This window comes from Malaclemys terrapin, chromosome 3 (assembly GCF_027887155.1).
Source record: "Malaclemys terrapin pileata isolate rMalTer1 chromosome 3, rMalTer1.hap1, whole genome shotgun sequence".
NCBI lineage: Eukaryota > Metazoa > Chordata > Testudines > Emydidae > Malaclemys > Malaclemys terrapin.
Window position 1 is genome coordinate 93,202,661 of NC_071507.1, and position 25,670 is coordinate 93,228,330.

At 45.4% G+C, this 25,670-nt stretch overlaps 1 protein-coding gene across 3 annotated transcripts in view; it reads right to left on the minus strand.

Moving 5' to 3' along the window:
* The window catches only part of TIAM2 (TIAM Rac1 associated GEF 2), a 323,237-nt gene that overhangs the window by 208,475 nt on the left and 89,092 nt on the right, over nt 1-25,670 (minus strand). For 2 of the 3 annotated variants that reach the window (XM_054022226.1, XM_054022222.1), the window contains exon 1: nt 16,717-17,025. The exons of the other annotated variant lie outside the window; for it this stretch is intronic. The gene's annotated coding sequence lies outside the window, so the exon portion shown is untranslated. Of the gene's footprint in view, nt 1-16,716; nt 17,026-25,670 lie in introns of those variants that run through there. 3 annotated transcript variants of the gene reach the window in all.

Sequence of the window (25,670 nt, forward strand, 5' to 3'; positions counted from 1 at the left end):
TTGAAAGATAGTAGCATAACAAGCAAATACGATTTGTTGCAGACGTTGCTTTCAGACTTCCAACAAAATTTAAAACATTACAAATTGTGTAGCTCCAGTGTGGATTCTGACATAAAGATTGTATCTCTTAGGATAGATGGAGAGAGATAGTACAGAACCCTAAAAATGATTTTATATTTTCTTAACACTCTGCTCAAGAAATATCCTCTACTAACCATATAAACAGATATATATTCCTCATTATAAAAAAAGAGTGTTGCTATACATTATATATTGGCCATGAACGGATTCTGGCACAGCCAGATACATAGTTCACATACTGTATACATAAATTATACATCCACAGAGCATCATACTTCTCAACCTGCTGATTCCCTATTGTGCAATGCAGGCCAATAAAATGGGCGTGGGAGAGATATAAAAATGGGGTATGTGTGTGTGGGTTATACTTTAACAGGGAAAGCAACCATTCAAGACTTCTGAAAAATATGTTCAATCCCATTCCCAGACATCCAGCTTTTACATCAGTTTGTGTTTTGAATTGTAAAAGCAATGCCACTTCCAGCTACCTTTCATTGTGACAAAGCTTACTGCTTCATGCTGAACTTTTTTGTTCGTGGGAGCCATTTCTATTTCATTTGTATTTAGCATTAGGTTTCAAGGAAAGTCATGCCCGGATGATGATTTACATTATTTTTAAACCAATTGATATGTAAAATAAACACATGCTAACCATAATTTCACACCCCTTAGGGAGACCCTCAGTTTTATTCCTGTCTGGCACTCAAACTTCCATTTAATTACTGGTTATTTTGATTTATAGGCAGAATCACTAAAAACAGTGACTTTCTGTGTGCAGACAATAACCTTTTGATGGGTATGCTAGTAAAACTCAAATCCTATGTAAACAGGATCAAGTTTTAAAAGTAACTAGTGTAACTGCATAATGAAATTGGCAACACTGTGTGGGGACTTTGTCTTGCAGAACGCCAAATGGTGCACGGCCAGTATTTGCTCCATAAAACGTCAAACAAGAGAACCACAATTGTTCAGCAATTTGTTTTTGTTGTTTGTTTTGGTGGAGGGTTCGTTTTATTTATTTGGATTTTTTTTTTTTTTTTAAAGCTAGTGTTCTGCTGTAGGAAGTAACTGTCTCTACACCTAAATATACAGGCTGTGTCAATAAAAAAAAAAATAGAAGGGGGAAAGGTAATGGCTAGGGACATTTTTTTTAGAAGCAGAAAGGTGGAAGAAAGGTTTTTCCACAATCAAGTTTATGTAACATTATGAAAATTACAGTGTTTAGAAAAAATAGTGCAAAGATGTTATTATCTGTCAAGAGCTCCAGCAACTGTCCAATGGATTGCCTGTTACAAAAGGCGTGCTATCTTTCTTCATAAGACAGTATTGCCTAAAATTTTGTGTGTGCTTTATTGGAAAGAATAAATTAAAATATTTGCACTGAAATAGCATCTTTCCTCTAAGGCCATTTCAGCTATGAATAAAGCTTCATCACTTCCATGAGGTAGGCAAAGTTACTGTATTCATTTTACCAATGGGCAAACCTATGCAGCATGAGATGAAGTACCTCACGGTAGATCATGAGTTACAGCACAGCCAAAAAAAACCCATCACAAATCAGGAGCTCTGACTCTTAGTCCCCTGTTCTGACTCCACTCCCTTTGTCATTTCTTTAAAGTGGTAATACCATCAGCGTCTTCCAATGCAAGATTTAATTTTGATCATAAGAATGTTTTTGAGGTCCGGGTAAAGAGGAAGAGCCTGCATGGGCTGCTGAAAGGTTGCTCCCTCTTAGTTTTCATAGTTTTTAAGGTCAGACGGGATTCTTTGGATCATGACTCTCCTAGACTCATTATATACCTTTCAAGAGAGAGATTACTTCAAACAAATCAGTTGAGGATGTAGTTTTACAGTACTATTGAGTATGGAGATGGTAGCTCCTCCATGCTTTCTTCTACTTCTTGCCAGGCTGGAAGTGGGGAATGGGTATTTTGTGATCTGAAAACAGACATACTTCAGAATCCAACCTGACCTGGTCCATAACAGACTCATTCAGATGTCAGTAGTACCAGGAGGGCTAAACTGAAGCAATTTCTGATTGATTAGTTACATCACTAGTTTAAGTCTATCAAGAATACTGTGTAAGGCCACAAATCTCTGTCTGATGTAGTAATAATAAAGAGAGACTCTCACTCTTCCAGTAAGAATAAGAGTGAATGAACTGTGAACACTGGGCAATCTTGACTAGATTGAAAGACTCCTCTCCGTATGTACAGATATCACCCAATGGTATTAATGTGAGCTACAAGCAGGTATGACAGTTACATTTTTACTAAAGTGGCAGACTGAACTGTTTGTCATTTGCCTCCAAATTTCTCCACTAGTGCCAGACTAGGAGCTGCCCTCAAACTCTGCCAGGACAGAGTTCATAGCATGTGATTTGATGGTTACAAGCAGGGCCGGCTCCAGGCACCAGCTTAACAAGCAGGTGCTTGGGGCAGCCAAGGGAGAGGGGCGGCACCTGTGGCAATTCGGGGGCAGCAGGTCCCTCACTCCCTCTAGGAGCGAAGGACCTGCTGCTGAACTGCTGCCGCCAATCGTGGCTTTCCCCGCCCCCCAATTTTTTTTTTTTTTTTTTTTTTTGCTTGGGGCGGCAGAAATGCTGGAGCCGGCCCTGGTTATAAGTAGTAATATACAGACTGTAACAAGAAAATCACAATTACTTGTTTACCAGGAAGAAACCATCAAAGCTTGTTAGTAATGTACAATCTGTTGTGGAATCAAAGTTCACATCATTTAGTGCACTGGAAATGTCAATACAATGTTGAGTTTAAAATGGTATTATTGCTTAGCCATCATTTTTATTGCTCCATCATTAAAACAATAAACAAAGATCGGTTAGTATGTGCAGTTTGACCTGACATGAGAAGAATCATTTCTTCAAAAGAGCAGTGAGCCCAAATGAAATATAAACATGTAAACCACATACACAAAACCCTATGCTGGAGTACTGATTAGAAGTCATGGAATTGACATGTGCCAAACCTTGCTGATCAGTCACTGTTTTTAATTACAAACTACACTCTCACCCTTCTTTTGCTGTTAGTTACTGTAAATGCTTTGGGACAGGGACCTTGTCTTTCTACATATCTATAAAGTGCCTAACTCACTGTTGGTACTATGTAAATAATGATAAGAGGGCAGATATTCTGAATGCTGCATGGATAATTAGATGCATAACTCCCTTGATTTCTGATAATTATTGGGCATCTAATTTCACCATATGATAAATAATGTAAATATAAACAGCTAGCCATGTGCCTCATATGTACTTACCAGAACTCCACAAAAGACCAGCTAATTCAACCAAGGGAGGCTGAACCACCATCTTAAGTTGACAAAGGCTGTCTTCACTATAACAAAGGGGGGGGGGGGGATTTACTACAGGAGAACTAATGGGCATTAGCTTTCCCACTGTAAAACACTAGTGGAGACAAGGCACTTGTAGGTTTTACCATGAGGTAGCTAGGTAAGGTCAACAATATACCTCTGCCTGTGGCTGACATCACCTAGTTTACTTCACTGTAAAACCACAGTGCCATGTCTCAATAGGATTTTACAGCAGGATAGCTAACACACACAGTTAGCCAGCCTGTGGTAAAAACATACCTTTTTTCTGGTGGTGAAGACCAAGCCAAAGAGTGAGATAAAGACAGAACTTCAGCATTGACACTAGATTTTTTGTTTAATACTTAAAACTTTGTGTGTGTGATTTTGTATTCTTGGTTTTGTGGTAGTATTGAAGAAAGAGTATAATAATGCTTAGTACTTATGTAGCACTTTTCCCTTATTCAAAGCACTTTACAGGCACTGTTGGCCAGATGGGGACCACGGTTATAAGGATGAGCACTTGCACCCATGATTAATCACATTGAAGTCACTATCGTTAAGTATCACTTTAATTTATTTTTTAAGACAGAATTTAGTGCTAATCATTAAACAACAAGCTTTCCTCTAAAGAAAACTGTCCTATTTTGATATGCATTTATTTCACCATCAGCCTCCTGAGCTGCAATAGTAATAATATCAGGAAGGGAGCTTGAATCCACACACACACGAAAAATGTGTGACTGCACAGTTAAAACTGAATTTATTCTTCCTGCAAAAATAACCAGTGGTAGAGTTGACAATTTAAATGTTAAAATGTCAAGTTTCCCATGGTACCTACATTGCCACAAAGCACTCTGGACTTTGAGACTGGTAATTACTTTGGCCCAGATCCTCAAAGGTGTTTAAGCTCATAAGTCCCATTGTTTTTCATGGAAAATAAGTGCATACATACCTTGGAGAATCTGGGGCTTTGTACATGAGTGTGAAAGAGAGGAAATCTGGGAAGGTCACCTCCTTTAGTCGTCCTCTACAAACTGAGCCCAGGAGCGTACTTTCCCTTCTCCTTCAGAGAAGCTGAGGAATTTAGGATGATACGGAAAGATAAAAGGAGGGTGAAGATTGAACAGCATGTCACTTCCAGTAGCTAGTGGTAAACTATAGACAACCGAAGGAGGAGATACAGTCAGGTGACATATTACTGGGTTTAGGTGAGTATAGACAGGTTGCTGGACATCATAGCATTATTGCTTCAGACATCATAGCATTATGGCTTCAGCTGAGTAGCAAAATGGAGGTGATTATTAGGACATATGCATCACATCTTCTAACATTCAAGTAGGATGACCAGATCACTGACTGGAAATATCGGGATGCAGGGGAGGGGGAGAAGGGGGGATATCGGGATGTGCGGGGGGGGGGGGGGAGCAAAAAAAAAAAAAGCTGCTTTTGCAGGTGCCGGCCGCGCCGTGGTTGCTGCCCCTCCCCCTCCTCCCCACCGGGCGGGCAAGGGGGGCTGGCAAGGGGGCTGCTCCCCCAGGAGGGTGACGGGGGGGCTCAGCTGAGGAGCCAGGATGAGGGGGGAGAGGGCGACTCGGCTCCTTACCTGGCCTGTGGCGGCCGGTGCGACATGCTGATGCGGGGCGGGAAGCCAGCCGGGGTCCCGTCCAAGCTGATAAACTTTACATGGCCACTCGTGCGGCCCCGAGCCGCTCTCCCCCGCCACTGCTGGGGTCCGGAGCCCACCCTCTACCTCCTGGGGGAGCAGCACCCTGGCCAGCTCCCCTTGCCCGCCCAGTGCCCCTACTCACCGGCTCCAGGAACTGGAAGCCAGCCACCACCCCCTCCCTCCAGGCTTGCCCTGCCATTACAGCAGCAAGCCTGGAAGGGAGGAGGAGTGCCACATGCATGGGGAAGAGGCGGGGCCAGGCTGGTGATTTGGGGAGGGAGCCAATGGGGGATGGAGGGAGCGGAGTCGGGGGGGGGGGGGGCAAGAGCCCTTCCGGGAGGGCAAAATTGCTGGTTTGTCCAGTGGCCCGACCGCACATTGGTCAAGACGTGGGACAAACAAGCAAATATCGGGACAGTCCCGATAAAATCAGGACGTCTGGTCACCCTACATTCAAGGATGCATAAGTTCCCATTATTTAGAGACCCCCCAAAAAAAAAGCTACGACGTCAAAGACTTTCTTTGTTCTGAACAATTCAAACCTGCCACAGGCATGTGTATACATTAAAGAGTACAGGCATGACACGTTTGCAGTTGTCAAGTTAAAGCTGTTTTAACTTACCAGCTACAAAGGGAGGTCGATACAAGTGTTACAAACTTGAAACATTTACATTTTTAGCAGCTACATAAAATGGCTTGTTGGATATTTCTCAAACTTTCATAAAAACTGAGATTACGCAGATATTATGTCAGCCCAAAACAAATGTTTGTGTAAATGACAAGGAGTAAAAATTAGGGGTGAGAATTAAATGGATTTTAACAATTGCTGAAAATTCTTCAGACAAAATGCCTACAGCTCAGCTTAGCACTGAATAAGCTTTTGGAAGTCTATAATTACTTAACAAGCTTTGTATTCCAAACAATGGTATTTCAATGGTTCACGTTTCTGTATTCTCTGCTATTGTACATACGATAACACAAGTTCATTACATAGTATAGATACTGCAAAAACTCCATTACACACTAAGTACTGGTACCACTACCATGTTATGGCCTGATCACTTTGCAATTACAACAGCTCCAATCTATCTAAGGGCACGTCTTCACTACCCACCGAATCGGCGGGTAGCAGTCAATCTATTGGGGATCGACTTATCGCGTCTTCACTAGACGCGATAAAAATCGATCCCCGATGGCTCTTCCGTCGACTCCGGAAATCCACCACGGCAAGAGGCGGAAGCAGAGTCGACGGCGGTGCAGCTGCGGTCGACTCGCCGCCGTCGTCACAGCCAGGTAAGTTGACCTAAAATATGCCACTTCAGCTATGCTATTCACGTAGCTGAAGTTGCGTATCTTAGGTCGACCCCCCGTATAGTGTAGACCTAGCCTAAATGTAGCACCAAAAGGAATAACCAAATGCTCCACAATCTTAGCATAATCACCTTAGTTAAGCACTAAAGTCTGTGTTCTAGAGTGGTCAAGGACCAATGTTTCTCTGCAAAGTAGGAATTTCTTTTGGGCAGGCACTGTGCACAAGCTAAGATGTATTCCTCTTGCTAGCTCCAGTGAGTGTAGTCTTATTTCCTGTTCCTACAACAGACTAAACGGTCCTGCTAACTTCTTGATGTGTTTCCTCTCTAAAAATCCTGCTTCTTTTTCAAAAAACAACATGGGAAAACAGAAGTAATGTTACTGAAGAGCAATGAATACTGTAGTTAGAAATCTGACTATAAAGATAATCACAGAGAGTGATCATCTATAATATTTTCTGATTCTTTACACAATCATAAATATAAAAAAAACCACTTATAACAAGTCAGTTCAACCTCTTAAATGGAAAATAAAAAAAGCTTTAAAATCTGACTCTACTCTTCTGGAGCTATCATTACAAAACTTAGAGACACTGTCAACTTAAATTTGGCTCAAAATTTATATTTTGTAAAGATAAACTTCTTTAAAACCTAAGACCAAAAGAAATGTTTCTGCCATTCTTTTTTAGTTCCACTAAACATTGTTATTTTTATGCAAACATTTTCCTGCAGTACTTGAAGCACAAACATTTGAAAGCTGAAAATGACTTAACTGATTTTCATTGTCCAAGCTAAGAGAAATTCAAAAAGTAAAACAAGGAGACTGGGGCTAGTCTACACTGGCAACATTAACTTGTGTAGTCACGGCAGAGCGTTCTCCCAGTACCCTAAAACAAAAACAAACAAACAAGGAAACAAAAAAACCTCCATGAGGGGCATAGCTCCCAGTGCTGGTGCACTGTCTACATCGGTGCTTTACAGCGCTGAAACTTGCTGTACTCAGAGGGCTGTTTTTTCACATCCCTGAGCGAGAAAGTTGCAGTGCTGTAAAGTGCCAGTGTAGACAAGCCCTACGTAGTGACTAGTTTATTGACTTTTTAGAATTCTTACATTTTAATAGTTTACGGTATTGTTAATACCAGATAAAGAAATGTGTTTGTTTACAAAATACGGGATGAAGTCCTGAGTCCATTGAGGTCAAGGGCAAAAGTTCCATGCATTTCAAAGAGGCCGAGTTTTTAAGTTGACAATACTCCTCTAAATGCATATTTGCCTTTACTTTTTGAACTGAACAAGGTATTCTACTTTAAGTTCACACCTCAAATCTTTGACAAAGAATTTTCCTTGAGGCAAAAAAAAACAAACAAAAAACGCATGAATGGAGACTGGGTACTATTAACATGTATGCACCTGCCTCTCTCTCTCCTCAGAATAGGAAGCATTAATTAAAACAGGTAATGATAAATACCACAAAGCTAGGGTCTCCTCCAGAAGTGGGCAAACTACGGCCTGCGGGTGACATCCGGCCCGCGGGACCCTCCTGCCCAGCCCCTGAACTCCAGGCCCGGGAGGCTAGCCCCCGGCCCCTCCCCTGCTCTTCCCCTCTCCCACAGCCTCAGTTCACTGCACCACCGGCGCAATGCTCTGGGCGGCGGGGCTGCAAGCTCATGCCGGGCAGCGCAGCTCCAGAACCGTGGCCTGACCCAGTGCTCTGTGCTGTGCGGTGATGTGGCTGGCTCCAGCTGGGCGGCACAGCTGCCTGTCCTGGTGCTCTGGGCGGCGTGGCTATAGCACCGCCAGCCACCGTGCTCCAGGCAGCACGGTAAGGGGGCAGGGAGCAGGGGAGGGGGGCTTGGATAGAGGGCAGGGGAGTTCAGGATGGTGGTCAGGGAGCGGGGGTGTGGATGGGGTCGGGGCGGTCAGAGGGTGCTGAACAGGGGGGTGAATGGGGGCAGGGGTTCCAGGGGCAGTCAGGGGACAGGGAGAAGGGGTGGTTGGATGGGGCAGGGGTCCCGGGGAGGGCAGTCAGGAATGAGAGGAGGGGTTGGATGGGGCGACTGGGGGGCAGTCGAGGGGGGCACGCCTGGCAGTCAGGGGACAGGGAGCGGGGGGGGGAGAGAGGGTCAGATGGGGGCAGGGCCGGACCACGCCTGGCTGTTTGGGGAGGCACAGCCTCCCCTAACTTAAAATAAAAAAAATTAATGGAGATGTCCTATCTCCTAGAACTGGAAGGACCTTGAAAGGTCATCGAGTCCAGCCCCCTGCCTCCACTAGCAGGACCAAGTACTGATTTTGCTCCAGATCCCTACATGGCCGCCTCAAGGATTAAACTCACAACCCTGGGTTTAGCAGGCCAATGCTCAAACCACTGAGCCCTCCATACAATTTTGTAAACCCGATGTGGCCCTCAGGCCAAAAAGTTTGCCATACCCTGGTCTACTCAGACATAGTAAGTTCCGGTCTTGAAGGGCAAAGAGCAAATTAGTGCAAACAAGTTAACATGATTAAAAAAAAATCCATTAAGATTCAGGCTAACACATCTAAAGCTGTGTTAGCTTGTCATGTTGTAGCCAGTGGTTTTCAAACTTCCAGTCGCAACCCAGTATTGGGTCACGGAATGCAAGGCACTGGGTCCCCCTGCTCAGCACCCAGGGACCCTGGTAGCCAGCAAGTAAAAACTAGTAGTCCCTACTTGTTCTGATACTGCGCTGTGCCCCGGAAGTAGTCAGCAGCAGGTCCGGCTCCTAAGCAGAGTGGTCATGGGACTCCGCGCGCTGCCCCCACCCCAAGCACTGGTGCTACACTCCCATTGGCCGGTTCCCAGCCAATAGGAGCTGGAGGGGGGCAGTGCCTGCGAGCAAGAACTGCGCAGAACCGCTTGCGTGCCTCTGCTTAGGAGCCGGACCTGCTGGCCACTTCTGGGGCACAGTGCGGTCTGCAGTGCCAGGACAGGTGGGAGGCCTGCCTCTGCACCCCAGCTGCGCCGCTGAATGGGAGCCGCAGGAGATAAGCCCATACCCCAGCCCTGAGCCTCCCGCCCCCAAAACCCAGAGTCCCTTCCTGCACCTCAAACCCCTCATCCCCAGCCCCAACCCAGAGCCTGCACCCAAAGCCCTGACCCCCTCCTGCACCTCAATCCTCTTCCCAGCCCAGAACCCCCTCCCCCACCCTTAACACCTCATTCCCAGCCCCACCCCGCAGCCCTCGCCCCCAGGGGCGGCTCTATGTTATTTGCTGCCCCAAGCACGGCAGTCAGGCAGCCTTCAGCGGCATGCCTGGGGGTGATCTGCTGGTCACGCAGCTTTGGCGGCATATCTGCGGGTGAGCTGCTGGTCCCACGCCTTCGGCGTGCCCGCCACCAAATTGCTGCCAAAGCCGCGGGACCGGCGGAGCTCCCGCAGACACGCCGCCGAAGGCGGCCCGACTGCTGCCCTCACAGTGACCGGCTTGCTGCCCCAGGCACGCGCTTGCTGCGCTGGTGCTGGAGCCGCCCCTGCTCACCCCAACCCCCTGCTCCAGGCCTGAGCCCCCTACCACACTCCAAACCCCTCATCCCCAGCTCTGTTGGGACGCAGGTATCAACAATTTTCTTCAACTGGGTCACCAGAAAAAAGTTTTAAAACCACCGTTGTAGCCTGTACTCCACCCAGGCTACAATATAGCCAGCTGACATGGTTTTATGGTGTTATCCTGAATCTTACTGGTGTTTTTTGTTGTTGTTCTTTCCTCAGTCATGTTAAGTTAATTTGATTGTGCTAACCTGATTTGGGGGGGGTGCGGGGGAGAGGGAACACACCCTTTTTGCTTGCCAAAGCTCCATGAAAGCTTGTACCTTTCACCAACAGAAGTTGGTCCAATAAAAGATATTACCTCATATACCTTGTCTCTATCATATCCTGGGACCAAGACAGCTACAGCACTATAAACAACTTAACATACTGTTTATTAAAGCAAATTTATTCATTATTTCTTCTGCTAAATAACGTGTACAGGAGGTCATTAGATAATCCACAGTTATCAAATCAAGCCACAATAACATAAGAGCATAAGAAGAACATAAGAATGGCCCTACTAAGTCAGACAAACGTCCATCTAGCCCAGTATCCTGTCTTCCAACAGTGGACAGTGACAGGTGCCCCAGAGGGAATGAACAGAACAGATAATCATAAAGTGATCCATCCCCTGTCGCTCATTCCCAGCTTCTGGCAAACAGAGGCTAGGGACACCATTTCTGCCCATCCTGACTAATAGCCATTGATGGACCTATCCTCCATGAATTTATCCAGTTCTTTTTTGAACCCTGTTATGGTCTTGGCCTTCACAAAATCCTCTGGCAAGGAGTTCCACAGGTTGACTGTGCATTGTGTGAAGAAACACTGCCTTTTATTGTTTTAAACCTGCTGCCTATTAATTTCATTTGGCGACCCCCTAGACAGTGAAATACAGGTAAAAAGATCTCATGGAACAAAGAGCAGAATCAGCCTTACATTTTATGGGGGCCTGTTCAAATAAAAGTTCCCCCAACTTAGTCATCTGCAACACCACAAGAATCCCCCAGCCATGTACTGAGTGTGACTTTCCTCGGGTTCTTATGTTCCTTCTCAAGCTGTGGCAGAGCATTCCATTCCCTAGCACTGTGCCAGTGGGCCAGATTTGCATGCAGAACAAAAAACTTCTACTTGGGCTTTGCTCTCTGGTCTAGGATTTGGCTCAAAATTAGGATACAGATCATAAATGTACATTGATCTAAATAAAAATGGTAATGGGGATAAAGAAAGGAAGAGCATTTAATACGAAGCAACTAGCATTTCCTTTTCTTAAGTCACTTATTTCTTAGGGGAAATTGTGAGGCTACTAAGTCCTCCAAATTGAAGGCTTTTTCTGCAAACTGTATATACCACAATGTATTTATTACCCATATACCACTGAATCATTCTAATTACTTGTATTGCTCTTTGAAAATCAATAATGACAGAAGGAGTTGGGAAGGTGGAAGGAGAGGTAGAAAGCAGAATAAAGAAATGAAAACCTAAGGTGACAGAAGGGGAAACAATGCTCAATAAAGTTATCTTAAGGTTTAAGGTGGTCTTCTTCACTGAAGAAGCATCTTTAAACCCAGATACCTTTCAGTGAATGCAAATATGGGCTCTAGTGCACCACAGCCTAAAATAAATCAGGAGAGAGAACAAAGAAAGAAAAAGTAAACACTCATTTGAATCAGTGCTAATAATAAACCTATTTTCAGCTGTCCTATCTCAAGCAGTAACATTGCTAATGAAGGCCTCACAAACCATTTTCTAAGGGGGAGCAAGCATACTGCTTCTGTAGTACACAGTGTGATACATAAACTGTTGGGAGGGGGAAGGGAGCTAGAAAATATGCACAATCCACCAGAAGCGTCCTTTAGTCTTTGAATCAGAAACAAGCTTCCTAATAATTTCTTTAGCTATTGTATTATATAATCTCATTGCTACTATTTGTCTGAGCTTCTCCAATATTTAACTGTTTGTTGTTGTTATTTAGCTGTTTATGGGTTTTTATATGGGTTATATAAACAAGTTGACACGATAGGGCAGGGGTGGGCAAACTTTTTGGCCCAAGGGCCACATCTGGGTATGGAAATCGTATGGCGGGCCATGAATGCTCACAAAATTGGGGTTGGGGTGCAGGAGGATGTGAGGGCTCCAGCTGGGGATGCAGACTCTGGGGTGGGGCTGGGGATGAGGGGTTCAGGAGGATGCTCCGGGCTAGGACCGAGGGATTCAGAGGGGGGGAGGGGGATCAGGGTTGGGGCAGGGGATTGGGGAACAGGAGGGGGTCAGAGGGGCAGGCACTGGGTGGCGCTTACCTCAAGCAGCTCCCAGAAACAGCAGCATGTCCCCCCTCCGGCTCCTATGTGGAAGCACAGCCAGGCAGCTCTGCGCGCTGCCCTGTGCGCAGGCACCACCGCTGCAGCTCCCACTGGCTAGGGTTCCCGGCCAATGGGAGTTGCGGGGGTGGTGCTTGGGGTGGGGGCTGTGTGCGGAGCCCCTTGGCTGCCCCTACGTGTAGGAGCCAGACTGGGGACGTGCCACTGCTTCCAGGAGCCATGCAGAGTGGGGCAAGACCCCAACCCTGCTCCCCAGCTGGGGTGCCGAAGCGGGGCAAGCCCCAGACCTCGGTTCCCGGCAGGAGCTCGAGGGCCAGATTAAAATGTCTGGAGGGCTGCATGTGGCCCCTGCACTGTAGTTTGCCCACCTCTGCAATAGGGCGTAATGGCTCCTCATTGTATTATAAATTTAAATGGCACACTCATGGAATTGAAGTGCTAAGCAACATGAATAAGGAAGGTAGGCATATTTGGTAGCAAGTATTGTTCATCCAGTAGTCCATAAAGACACCAAATGCAGATCTATTAAAATGGGTATTTTTCTTTCATGGTTTTTAAGAAAGTCATTGTTACAGACTTTCTTGTAAATATTTATTTTAAATTAAAACAGCACAAATTACTATGTGTAAAATTTTCAAAAACTTCTTAGTGACTAAAGGAGCCTAACGACTTTCAACGAGACTTTGGCTGAAGTCAATGGAGCTATCAATTTACCCCCAAGCAAACAAACAATCTGGCTATCCTCTTTATAAAGTAAGGCCCCAATCCAACAAACATTTAAGCACATGCTCAACTTTAGCACTTGAGTAGTCCCTATTTACTTCTCCAATGATGGTCAATTACAGGATCTGGGCTCCTTTATAACTATAATAATAAACAGAATCTACAAGGTTGCCAAACTATAAGGAAGCGGTCAGGACTTCTACACCAATTGGATACCTTTTGTGAACTTTTCAACACAGTAGTCATTGCAGCCATGCATACGCTCCTGACCTCTCTTGTCCCTGTGTTAAAGGTCAACACCTTGGACTTACAGTAACATTCACACACCATCCTTTACTGGATATACTAGTAGTAATGCACTGAAAAAAACCCAAGACACTTCTTGTAATAAACCTGCAGTCCATTATCCACACAGTGCAATCCCCAACTGTCTGAAGGACATTTTTTCACATATATTACAGTAAAACCCAGAAGTCCCAATCAGATTGGGTTCCCATTGTGTGAGGTGCTGTAAAAAAAAAAAAAAAAAAAAAAAAGTACAAAAATGAAGGTCACTGCTCCCAAGACTCTGCAATTTATTCTTTGTGGTTTTTCTACAAATACATTCAGAGACTTAAGGTTGCTGTTTTCATTATTTTTGTAAAAACTAAACTCAGAATAAAAATAAATACAATTGTGGAGAAAAAATATAATTTCATTTCTATTTAATTTATGAAAACAATGTACTGCCGAGTAGATTATATGATTTATATATATATGGTTTAACCTCCAGCTGGCTATAGGCCCAAAACCCCTCCACCTGAGGCATATATGACCAGGTGGGAGGAACATGAGACTGACCTATAACAGCCCTGAAGCTTTCCCCCCAAGCAGCAGCTCCAGAGATAGCTCCTGCAGTGTGCAGGGAGGTCAGTCAGTCCCCATGAGGCTCACAGAAAACAATTGTGATTCAGAAAGGCACAACACTTTTCTTTGCAAAATATGTTGTGTTTTTACTTTTACTTTTATTTTTTAATTAAAACACAACTTACTCAGTTTGTTGTTCCTCTAAATATTTTTTCTCTAGAGAGATTCATTTTTTCTTTTCAGGGTGTATTTTGTTGTGGATGGTGGTGGGTTTGTTTGGGGTTTTTTTTAACATTGCTTTTTATGATTGATCAGCCTAGTCAGGTGGTGGAATTTTTTCAGGATTAAGGAATTCTGAAATTTTAAAAAGGTTTTTTTAATTCAAAAATGAAAAAAGCAAAAAATGTATAAAACTAAACTGATCATTAAAAACAAAAAAAACAAAAGACACAGAATTACAAAGCTGTTGACACTATTGAAATTTCCATAAAAAGGGTTTTATTAATAACAGTACTATTACCATAGCACATAATTATGCACAAGGTCCCTATTCTGCTAAGCACAGTTTTCAACTTTTTTACCAGCTTAAGGAATGAGAAACACACAGCATTTTGTTCTGTGGAGCAGCATCTATTACTGCTGCATGCTATGGTGTTGAGCTCAGTACCATGTTTATCCCATGTGATAATTATTAGTCGTAGTTAGTACTATGGTAGCATATTGAGATCTCAAACAGAATCAGGACCTCAGTGTGTTAGGCATTATGCAAATACACAGTAAGGAACAGCCCCTGCCCTGAAGAGCAACAGCCCCTGCCCTGAAGAGCTTAAGATCTAATACACCCTTCATAAAAATACTGCATATTCAGTCACTTAAACTATGTGGTTTACTGGTATCCAAAGCCCCACTTCTACAGACTCTTATGCATGTTTTTAACTTTACCATCATGAGACGTCCCATTAACCTCAGTGAGACTACTCACAGTAGCCAAGTTAAACATGCGCAGGCATATTTGCAAGATCAAGGCCCAAATCTATAAGGCTCATTTGCTAAAAACAAACAAAAAAAACCTGTATTAATGAAGGTAGAGTTGGGGAGGTAACAGTCAGCGAAACTCTGCTACAAAATATGGGTTCCTTCCTACATTCCTTGCACACCCAAAATTCTCATTATAGACGCATCCTACTGAAATCATAGTTTTATTCAGAAAATTGACTAAAGAGTGTTGCCATAAAAATTAACTTCCAGAAGAAGGGGGAAAGGCCTAACTTGGTTTCAGTGGACATTTGGGTGTGCAAGGAATGCAGCATGGGGCACACACAAAGCCAGATTACACCCTTGGATTCACATGCACACATCCCTTTGAAACTGATAGGAGCATATCTGAGCACCGAATTCTGCTTCACAATGTTTAAATTCATAGAAAAATACTGTCTTTGGACATTTTCCTTGCCAATTTCAAAATGATTCTAGTAGATCTATTTGGCTTTTTTATTGTCATGGCAAAATGGTTTTTATTTCCTTTTTAGCTAATTTTCTTTTCATTTTATAGGAGGAAGAGCTTACATGCATCGCTAACTAAAATTGTAATGTTATACATTTTTGACTTTTATAAAGCCTTGTTCTGCAAATGTTTGTCATAGAAGATGGCCAGTACCTGTGACAAGGTTCTCTTTTTCAAGTACAGTTTTATGAAACAAACAAGTATATGACTTGTTTAAAGCCATTTCAAAGAGAATTAAAAGAAGCAGGTGCCCCCTGTTTTAATAAGGTCACCATTTGTAACAATCAGGGGATGGAACAAGGTCCATAATAGGGGAGATTGGTGGCTGCAGCCACATCTTAGATGTGAATAGTAGTAGCCTTATCACAGCACTCAGATGCCTTAATCGTTACAAGTGTCACCATCAGGCAGCAAGTCCCTGGGGGCTATTGGAACTAAGCTCAGGAATAGCTCCAGCTGGACAGGGTTTAGTGCAGAGCTGCACAGCTTTTCCAAATAAAGCCCCAGTGCCATTAAGAAGTTGCACAAAGGCAAACAGCAAGCTTTAGCCAATTTGCTGAATTCGGACACCGAACACCAAAGTCCTCCAGTATTTATTTTTGCTTTGCTTTCAAGCCCATGCATTTCGGAAGAGCAAAACTCCAACTTTACTGGTCCGACTCTGCAGTAGAAACAAAAGTCACTCTTGTGACTGCTCGGGTTTTCCAAAATTTACTTCCTAGAGCAATAACACGTGTCCACCTTTACACTTCAAAGCCCTGATCCCTTCCTAGTCCGTTGTGTTTAGATTAATCGGCCTTTTCCTCAGTTGTTTAGTTTGTCCCTCTCACAAATTCGCGAGCGCTTTTTGTTAAGAACAGCTGGAGCCCCTCAGCTTCCCCGCGGCCAGTGCCCCTTCCACACACACGGCAGCTCCCAAACATTGCAGCCAGCGAAAGGTTCCCCTCGGACTAATGGAAACTAATGGCTCTGCCACGAGCGCCGATTTGCATCACTTACGCAGCCCGGGTTTGCCGGGGGAGTTCAGGAGCAACTCACCATTCCCCCAGCGCGTGCCCCACGAAGGGCGAGAAGTTTGCAAACATTTTCCTCCAGTTCCCGGGCTGGGTTCTGGTCACGTCTTGGACCAGTTAAGGCGGGGGCAGGGGGAGGCTGTCGCTGGGGTGCAAAGAAAGAACAGGGGCCCCGGGAGGCTGCCACTCTTTAGAGAGCAGCGGGGGCAGATGCCTTCTGCAGGCGCCGGGCAGCCAGAGCCCGCAGCCGCTGGAGCGGCTTGAAAAGCGGTGCCCAAGGCAGGAGCCAGCCAGGCATCCCCGGAGCGCCCGATGCGGGAATGCCCAGCTGCGGAGAGAAGGAGCCGCGCCGGTGCCCGCTCTCGGCCCCTTACCTCGCCGTGACTGGAGGCAGCGCCGCACCCAAGGCTGCTCGCGGGGACTTTATCCCTCCCCGCGCCTGCTGCCGTCCGGAGCCAGCCCAGGCGGGGCTGCCTCGGCCTCGCTGCGGCGCCCGGTAGGTGGCTCCCCGCGGCGGGGGCGAGGAAGTTGCTGCCTTGACTCCGGTCTGAAGCCGGGGACGCTGCGGGCAGCCCCCTGGCTCGGGCGGCGGCTTTTCCTCCCGCCTCCGTCAGCAACAGCCCGCCCCGCCGGCCGGCCAGCCCGGGAGACGGAGCCGTGCGGGAGCGCAGAGCTCCGGGCTGTTTAACTCCTTGGCGGCGGCTGCTTCTCGCCTTCCCCCAGGCTGAAGCTGCTCTCAGCCAAGGACGCCTCCGCTGGCAACCGGGGGGAGGAGCGAGGGTTCTGATGTGGGAACAGGAGTCCCGCCGGCTCGCGCTCGGTGCGTCTACACTGCACTGAAAGACCAGCAGCGGGGCCACAGGTGGCCTGGCCGGGACGGCTCCTTGAGCTGAGTTGGCTTGTGGGGCTGGAAAATTGCAGTGTTAGCCTTCGGGCTCTGCTAGAGCCTGGGTCAGACCCCGCGAGAGGGTGGGCTCCAGCTGGGCTCAGCCCAGCCCCCTGTCTGCATTGCAATTTTATAGCCCTGCCAGCCCAACTCAACTGATCTAGGCTCTGAGACTCTTGCTGGGGGTATTTTATCACAGTGTGACCACAGGGTTCCAACTCAGGCTCCCCTTCCGTCTGCTCACAAATCACACTAACCAAGAGCTCTGACCCAGAACCCCACGGGGGTGGAGGGTCTGAGCCTGAATCAAGCTGGACCACGGGTTCAAGCCCTACTGCTTTGCAGTGTAGACACAGCCCAATTAGACTGGGAGTCCCAATGCTCTGGGAGTCTGCCAAAAGCAACCCACAGTTCCACAGGCTAACTTTCTTTGTCCTCTGAACAGTCAAGTTTGGTGAACAGTCCCAGCAAACAGCCACATTTGGGGAGGGCGCTAAGAAGTCTGGAATGTGGGTGGCTGGACTTGGGCCTGTGTAATGCAGTGTAAACATTAGCGCCCTGGTTGGTACCCAGGGTTCAAAAATTCATAACCTAGGGTTACAAATAAGTGTTGATGCTCAAGGCCTAGGTTAAGAAACCCAGGGTCTGCTAACTTAAGTTCTCCTAACCCGATCAGAGGGGTCAGTCCTGCAAACTCTTATGCACATCAATAATTCTACACATGTGATTAAAGTTACTGACTTGGAATAAGTATTTGCAAGATCTGGGCCATATTTTCTGTAACATCCTTCATACAAACTAAAAAGAAATTTTAAAAATGGTGTTACCCTCACATTGTGTACATTATTCACCTAAGGTCATAGGCCCGGATCTTGCATTGAGCAGTGTGAGCAGTTGTCTGTGTCCAAATGAAGCCCCTTTGAAATCAGTAGGATTCCACATCTCTAGAAGTCCCCATAAATAGAACTCAGTGCATGGTCAGGGTCGTACTGTGATCACTCCCAGTTCCCTTGCTGTTATCCTGCGACCCAGTGGGTTATGTCATACCATCAAGTTTCAAGCAAAAATCCCCATAGACATCAATTGGGGGTTCTTCATAAAGATCAATGTGGCATGATATGGGCTAGTGCTTTTGATCTCCTCCTGATGTTTTTGGTCTTAATATAGAGTCCAATCTTGTAAATATACAGGTAACTTTACTCCCAAGAGCAATCCCATTGACTTTGATGGTTCTACTCACATTAGTAAAGTTACTCATTGTATATGTGTTTGCAGGTTTGGGTTATAAGACTCCAATCCTGTAACTGCACTGATGCACCCCTTCACCCACATCAATCCCCATAGAGTTCAGTATTACTCCATATAGACACAGCCAGCCAACTGCAGGATTGGGGTCTTGGATTGCAAACTATTCAGGGCAGGGTTTCCTTCTTTATTTGTTTAAAAGGTACCATGCTGAAAAGTGCCATTTGTATTTGAATAATATTTCAAACTACTTTATAAATTGACTGTAAATAATATACAATAGTTACATAGTTGTATAATTAATAATAGCAAGATGGGAAAATAAAGTGACATAAGTAAAGGAGAAGACCCTGTAGTATGACTTAACTGAGCATTGTCCATAGAACAATGTAGATACCCGATGTCATTAATGATGCTGATGTACAAAAAAAGGCAGCAAATGAATGTACTCCACCAAAACCAATGGAGAAGAATCAAGTTTTACCAAATGGGAGAGAACAAAGTTAGTAAGCAAATAGATGACATTTTTACTGCATTTAAGATAATCAGTGAATAGAAAAATATCAGATTATCTACTATGAGAAGGAAATAATTTACTTTGTTGGATAGGTTAGAGTCAAAAGTTCCACCTGTCTAACACATATGGTGGTCTTTCGAGAACCTGGGGAAGAAGACATTATAGTTACATGTAGTTAGTAAACTATCTTTTGCTTTTAGTTATGATATACACTTTACCACATGAGCCAATTCTTTTCTTTGGACTCCATTTGGTCTTTTTATTTTATAGACCTTTAAAAAAGGATATTGTTCAGTGTGTTTGCAGCCCCACCCTAGAATTTGGAAAAGAGCCACAGAAGCCAGTAAAGGCAAACAGAGACCAGTCAAAGACTGCTATCCCCAAGTGTGGAATAGTCATGAGCCAAGCCCTGAAAAATCCTAAGATTGGCTTTACAATAATGAACTTTTTAAAAAATCAGAGTTCTGTTTATTTAACTTCTGACTATTGTATCTTTAGGTTACACTTGAGTTATATTTTCAAGCTTTACTCCACACTCATGGAGGCTGGAAACTTACTTTAACAAAATTAAAGCTGAAGCTTGCACATATTCATATGACTCCAGGAGCTGCTGATGTAGGAAATGGACAAAATCTCACAAGACAAAAAAGTTGGCAAAACAGCGATTGTAATGGAAATCACTAACATGCCACTTAGTCTCTGAACCTTCATTTTGATGTGGAAAATTGATAGGCCGATTTATACTGCATTCTAGGGAGAAAAATCTTTTGAGTTGTGGAGCTGCCTACCAGGAAGACACAAAAATGAGAAGTTTCAAAAACGTTCAGCTGCTTTCTCTAATATTCAATTCTAATATTTCTATAAAATGCTACATATGATAATTTTACATTTATGTCTAAGTTATAGGCCTTGTTAACAAGATGGAATAATCTCACCCTTGGAAAATCATATTTCATTCTATTTTGAATCCTTTGGGAGCAGTTCTGAAGTCCTTATCCACAACTTACTCAAGCAAAACACCTCTTGAAGCCAATGGGAGTTTTATCAAGATCAAACAGAGAGATTGGCCAAAATGAAAATGTGGATAAAAACACCCCTAACCATTCGGGGAGTTTTTGATCTGTTTTGCTTCTCAAAATTTGTTTCTCGAGTAAGATTAAGAAAGGATTTGAGGATTCCTTTCCCTTTATATGGTTGTGGCCTGCTTTACTGTATTTTAATTAAACGCATCTGTGTCTGTTGCTTGTGCTTATTGGATTTTCAAGATATATAATAAAATGCTACTATTCTAAGAAGCATTGTTTCTTCCTCACCCATATCCCTCATCTTCTTGAATTGCCCTGCTGGGTAACTTGTTTGTTAGCTGTTAATACAATCTTACCAGGGCCGGTGCAAGGATATTTTGCACCCTAGGTGAAACTTCCACCTTGCGCTCCCCCTCCGATGTCCAGCCCCCACTTTCCTACGGCCAAGTTCCCCCCAGGGCCCAGATGTTCACAAAGTGCAGGGACCACCGGGGGGGGGCTGCAAAGAGGGGGGTCATATGGGGCTCTTCCAAGGGGGTGAAGGTGGCAGAGTGGGGGGTGCATGGGATTGTTGCAGGGGATGGAGGTGGCCAAGAGGTGGAGGGTCAGGGGTGTAGTTGCAGGGAAGAGATTGCACAGAGGCAAAAGGGGCTCATTGCAGGGGTGCAGTAGCAGGGATGGAGTGGCACAAGGGAGAAGTGGGCAGGAGGGGGTTGTTGCAAGGGTCTGGCAGTGGGGGGGTGTCTGTGCCCAGGGTTGTTGCAGAGGGGTGAAGGTGGCACGGAGGGGTTTGCACAAGGGAGGAGTGGGCAGAAGGGAGATGGAGGGTGGGGGTGGTCCCCGAGGTTGATGCAGGGGTGAAGGTTACCATGGCTGGCTGGGGAGTGGGGGGGGAGGTTGCTGGGTGGAGGTTGCCCAGAGGCAAAAGTGGCAAGACAGGGTGGGTTGTTGGGGCTGGAGGTGCACAGGGGAGAAGGTAGCTGGCCGGTGGGTGTTGAAGGGGGTGGCACTGGCTGGGCAAGGGGTGCCTGGGTTGCTCCCACATACACCATTCCCCAGGCCAGTGACTGGACCTAGCCACCGGCCCCCCCGGTGCTCTGCGGGCCCGTGTGGCTCCTTGCGGCCTGGCTAGGTACCTTGCAGAAGGAGTAGACACCCAGTTTCTCCGCCCGAAGAGCAGAGGGCAGCTGCACCTTCTTCCCCGCGCTGCGGGCCGAGCCAGGCTCTCTGCCGCCCCTGGGGCTCTCACCGGCGGCACAGGCAGCCAGCCACCCCCCGTGCCTGAGCCTGCTGCTGCCGCCGCCACTAAGAGCCCTAGGGATGGCGGGGAGCCCGACTCGGCCCGTGATATGGGGAAGAAGGCGCAGCTGCTAGCGCTAGACCCTCCCCTTCCCCGCTCTGCCGCCAGCTGCTCCCCCGGGGGGACTGGCCACGCCACGGGCAGCCCCACTGGAGCCGGGAGGTGGGGAGCAGCAGCAGCCTTGTGCTCCGCTGTTTAAAAAAAATGTTTGGGGCACCGCTTTTTGGCGCCCCCAACCACTTGGCGCCCTAGGCAGCTGCCTAGTCCACCTAGTGATTGCACCGGCCCTGAATCTTACCCACATAAATTCTCTTCTCCTTGGTTTGCTGTGGAACAGTTACTCTAACTGATTGCCTGCTTTGGGGGATTTCTACTCTGTGGCTGCTTCCTCTGCTAGTTTCTCTTTTTTTCAGAGGGAGAATCCCTTATCTGTCCCTTCCTGACCTCCTTGCATGTCTGACTTCTTACAGGCTGCTTTATTCTTAATTTCTGACCTTCAGCAGCTGTTTATTGTCCCATCCCATGCTGATTCTGCATTTATGGCTGGTGATCTTTTTGGTCTATATGAATATGTCTACACTGCAATTTAACACCCGCAGCTGGGCTCTGTCAACTGACTTGGGCTTGCAGGGCACAGTCTGTGGGGCTCTAATATTGCTGTGTAGACATTCAGGCTTGGACTGGAGCCTGAGCTCTGGGACCCCACAAAGGGGAAAAGTCCTACAGCCTGGGCTCCTGTCCAAGCCCTTTGTGGGGTCCCAGAGCTCAGGCTCCAGTCCAAGCCCAAATGTGTACACTTCAATTTTACAGCCCCGCAGCCTAAGCCCCGCAAGCCCGAGTCAGTTGACCCCAGCCAGCTGCGGGTGCTTAATTGCAATGTAGACATACCCTTGTCTCTGTTTCAGCGGCACCTGGGCCCTGAAAATATGCAACTCTGGTGTCTGTATTAGAAAACAAAAGAACAGAGTTCAAACTGTTTTCTTTTTATTAGACTTACCCGCAGTCATAATACAGGAATTGATCCTGTGGCACTGTAGTCAATAGGAGTTTGCCATTTACTTCAACGGAGACTGGTTCAGGCCCAGTGACCTTTACAAGTGTTTTTCACTCCATTAGACCACTCATTATTGCTGCCATGTAGTTACTGTTTGTTTTTGTTTTGTTTGTTTGAAATCACCAGCCAGTATAGGCTCATCAACACGTTTTCTTTGTACTAAAAAAATATTTTTATTTATTGTTCACAACTGTTCATGGTTTCAGATGGACTAGTCTCTACCTGCTGAACCTCGTTTTAGGTGTGAACTTGTGCAAGACCCGTTAGTATTAGTGTACAAAAAACTTGAGAACTGATGCTGCACTGCATTTTGAGACACTTCTGGCCACTGGAGAAAGAGAAACATAGTTCTTTAGTCTTCTGTGCTATAGGGAGAAGTCAGGATTCTGGGGCTTATCTTGAAGTTCTTACTTAGGCATGATTTCCACTAACTTCAGTGGGTGTTTCAGGTCAGGAGAACTGAGCCTGGGATTCACTTTATTTCTCCTGCGCTTTCCTTCAACACAGCATTCAAATTTACAAACAATTTTTGGAAACACTTTTTTCCTTTCTTTCCCCAGTCTCCTGGTACTATCAGTGGAAAATTATGTAAGCAACTGAAATTATCTTATGGCCAATGTATGTAAAACTTTTTTCTCAATTTTTGTATGTACATATTTAATGAGGCATGGGCTCCTAGAATCTTGGTCTGTTATAAAGATTGAACACTGTTTTTCACTAAAGGTAAATAACAGTGTGTGAAAATGACTGTCTCCCTCCAAACCCCTCTACACACACTTTAAGAATAATCCGTATGTGGGGGACTTACCCAAAACAGAGTTTTGTGCTTCAGTGCACCCTCTGCTGGCTCTACTGCAGCTGTTAGCTAACAAAAGTTGTACTGGTTTTACTGATGATTTTGGTGCTTTAACAGAACAAGCCATTCAAAAATCTGTTAGGAATTCTTGGGGGAAGATGGAGAAGATAAGTGGGAAAGGTAAAAATAAGATTTGCCAGAAAAGAAAGACTAAATTAGGAGGAAAAGAGATTTTGTTTCAATCTTCCAGAAGAGTCTGACAAACAATGGAGAGTAGAAAATTATATATGTATAATGTTTATAATAGTTTGTGTAGCGTGGTGGTCACCCGCTACGAGCCTGAAAGGGTTAAAGCCAGCTCTGGGAACGGGCTGGGGCTGCGAGCTAAAGGCTGGGCTGATTGGGGAAACAGTCTCAGCTGGGGCCACGCCCTAATCAGGCCACGCCTGGCCCTATAAAAGGGCTGTGAGGCAGCTGCTGAGAGAGTCTCTCTCTAGCTGGGGAAAGAGATGGGCCTGGCTGTTTGGGAGCTTAGTAGGCTACCTAGAGTAGAGTAGAGTAGGGCCAGGGAAAGGCCAGACTGAAACCCCTGCAGGCTTTGGTAAAGGCTGGGAAGGGTACTGGAGTTGCAGAGGTGCAGCCCAGGTAGGCAAAGGCAGCAGGTCCAACCCCCCCCTTGCCGATGATGAGTGGTATAGACTGCAGTCTGCCCCAGTGAGCGGGGGCTAGATGATGACTGGCAGTAGCCACTGAAGTGAGGTGGGGATAGGGGGCTTGGGGTTCCCTGGGGAGGGGAGATGACCCCCAAAGTGTGGGGATACTACTAGGGGGAAGCACCTCAAGATAAAGAGGAACTGGGGTCCAGGAAAGACACAGGGCCAGTGTCAAGTGGGACATCAGCCAGCAGAGGGCACTCCTTAGGCTGAAGAGCTAATTCCCAGGATGACCAGCAGGAGCCGCCACACCAGTGAGTTGCCACATTGCTACAGGTGGTGGAGAATGTGGGCATAGGCAGTCTGCCCCTGATACAAGGGGCAGGGCAAGGTCAGAGGGACTATTGCCCAGAGACTTGAGAGCTACAGGGGATGATGGATCCTCGATAAACTGGGGTTTTCTATGTGGATGTGACAGAAGTTCAGTTTCCTCCTTCCCCTTTACCCTATATACTACTGACCATGGTGCTAGCATTCCTATGTTGGCATGTTATAATATAGTTTTTGTTTAGAATGCTGCATTTATAATTTACAATATACTGGCCAAATCCTTGGCATTGCTTTGCTGACTTCAATAACTTATCAGAGGATGTGGCCCACTATGTAACACATGATCAAATTTATTATTATTTATTTATTAATGGAATTATTATATTTGCATTTCCTGGTGTTTTCTGTTCAAATTTGCAACCCATGATTTTGCATTCACATAGGTTTTGATATTTAATTGCCTTTTTGAAAAGTACAAACAAAAAGAGAAGACCCTAACAGTGTTGGTACAGTTGTGTAATTATGTATTGCCCAGCGCCATATGTTTTAAACTGTACCAAACTGTAAATATGCAAAAACTGTAGTTGTGGCACTATGGAGTTGTACAGTAGAAGCAAGGCCAATAGGGTCATAAGCAATTACTGAACAGACAAATGCAATAAGAAATCCTGAACTGCACATTTGCAAAACAAATATTTAGGGCCAGACTCTGAGCCCTTACTCAGATTGGATGGAGAATCACTCACACAAGAAGTCCCACTGAAATCCAATTGAGATACCAGAGAGCCCCCTTGACTACAATGAGTACTATACTCATGTAACAACTCACCATGTGACTAAACAGTGCACAATCTAACCTCTAGTCACTTATAACTACTTTTTAAAATTCTTTAAAAAATGTGCACCAAAAATTATTCCTCATTGAGGTCTACACACTTCTCAAACTGGAAGTTTCAAAGTTCAGCTATTTAAGCTGGCCATGTACTAAAAGTAATTTAAAAAAACCTGAAAGTTGATATACCTCTACCCCAGGGATATAACGCCATCCTCGGGAGCCAAAAAAAATCTTACAGCGTTATAGATTAAACTGCATTATATCGAACTTGCTTTGATCCGCCAGAGTGTGCAGCCCTCCCCCACCCCCCTAGAGCATTGCTTTACTGCGTTATATCCGAATTCATGTTATATCGAGTTGCGTTGTATCGGGGTAGAGGTGTATATAGATTTTTTTCCCCCTCCTCTCTTGAGTTTAAAAACAAAACAAACAAAAACCTGGAAGGTTTTGTTCAAACTTTCCAAAAAATTATACTTTTGGTTGAGACTATACCTGGAAACTTTCAGCTTAAAGGGAAGCATTTAGAATAAGTTATGAGAGAAAACAGAAGTTTAAAATGAAAACTAAGATGGAAAGTTAATTACATATTTGGGAAAACAGAGCAAGACAGAACATTTACATCACCAATTCACAGGATCAGTTTCATGGGTGATGCCACAGATTCTGTTAAACCAAGCACTTAAGTCC